Consider the following 1738-nt stretch of genomic DNA (forward strand, 5'->3'; position numbering starts at 1 on the left):
CCCTGGCCCTTCCTGCCCTGCAGCACCCTGGAGCCATGCACTCGTGCCCTGGAGGAGGGACAGTGCCTTGTCCCCTGGGCAGCCCCTGCGGTCCCAGGCAAGGGTGAAGACAGAGTGCATGAGCCTGGGCACTGCGGGGCTGGTGGCCCTTGGGGAGAGCTCATCTCCCCTGGCCGAGTCCCCGTCAGGCGCCCTCATCTCCCTGGGTATTTTTAGAAGCAAAGTGCTGTTTAATTGTGAAAAAGTGAAAGGCGGCTATGGGAGGGGAAGCCAGGCGGCAGCGATAGGGCAGCTCCTTCCGTAGATGGTGCCAACGTGGCTCCAACTGCTGGAGCTAGCTGCCTCCGGGGGGTCAGCACCGGGCCCCCGTCCCAGCACGATCCCTGCTGGGAGCCTCTGCTGATCCCAGAGCTCATGCCATGATGCTCTGTGCACAGGTCCAGTGGGCGCAGGGGATGGCCCAGGGGTCCTTACTGCTGTGAGTACCCCTGTCCCTGTCAGTCCCCCGAACCCCGTGGCTGTGCTGTGCCCACCCCGGCAGAGGCTGGTGGGGGCTGGCGGGGGCTGGCGTTCCTTGGGCTCCAGCTCCCAGGCGCCGGCGGCTGTTTTTAGCTGAGTGAAAGTCCGATGTTTTGAGATTTTCTATTTTGAGCCGCAAAGCTGGAGAAGTGGAGCGGCCCCTGACCCCCGGGTGTCTGTATGGAGCCGGGTTGGGAGCCGGGCAGGGTGGGTGCGGGGCGGTTGCTGCCCCCGGGGCAATGTGGTTGTCCCCAGGTCTTCGCCCCACAGTTGCCCTCCGTGGCCGCTCGCACCTCGGGCTGTGCCAGAGCTTGTTCCCAGCCAGCCCCATCTCCCACTCCCATCTCCCTCCCAGGGAGGACAGCCTTTCTGCCACCAGAATGTCATTCCTCCTTTCCCTGCCATAGCAAGATACCCCTGAAGCCCCTGAGCAGCATGTGGGGTGTCCCACCCTAGCCATGCACCCCTCGTACCCCACTGTGGGGTACGTATGTGCCCCGACGGAGCCCCCATGGCGTGACACAGCTACATGCTGATGGGCAGCCAGAGAGGACAGCCCTGGCAGAGAGGCTCAGGGTGCAGACTGGGCTGCTGTGGTGGCACGGTCAGCTCAGCCCGGTGCCAGTGATGCTGCCAACATGGGGGATTTTGTCCCCCCTGCAGCAGCTGTGGGGTCTGTCCCCTGCGCAAGGGGATGGTGGGGGTCACAGGGTCACAGGCATGTAGAGGAGCCAAGGTTCACCTGGCAGCGGGGAGCACTGGTGCTCTCCAGAACTGCCACAGTGAGTTGTCACCACCAACGGGTCACCCAAGCTGCAAGGTGGGGTGACCCAGGTGACAACGGGTGCCAGCAATGGGTGCCGCTTGCTGGGCTCCCAGGAGGCAGACGCCAGCCCCAGGCACAGGCTTTGGCCTCGTTTTATTCAACCCCGCGTTTCCAAAAGTACCTTGAGATGCACACCAACACTGCAGTCCGGGGTCTGCGGTGGGGCTGGGCATTGCCAGCGGTGAGTGGGACTGGGGTGGTGTCCCCGATGTCCCAGCTGGGCCCTAGGTGCGCTGCCGACGGGGGACGGCGAGGAGCTGGCGGAAGGCGGCGCGGAAGTCCCGGTTGAAGAGGGTGTAGATGAGGGGGTTGAGGCTGCTGTTGCAGTAGCCGATCCAGAAGAAGAAGCTGAAGAGGGGCTTGGAGATGGGGGCGGCGGGCCCCCCCACAAAC

This window comes from Charadrius vociferus, unplaced genomic scaffold (genome assembly GCF_000708025.1).
Source record: "Charadrius vociferus isolate BGI_N301 unplaced genomic scaffold, ASM70802v2 scaffold1041, whole genome shotgun sequence".
Lineage (NCBI taxonomy): Eukaryota > Metazoa > Chordata > Aves > Charadriiformes > Charadriidae > Charadrius > Charadrius vociferus.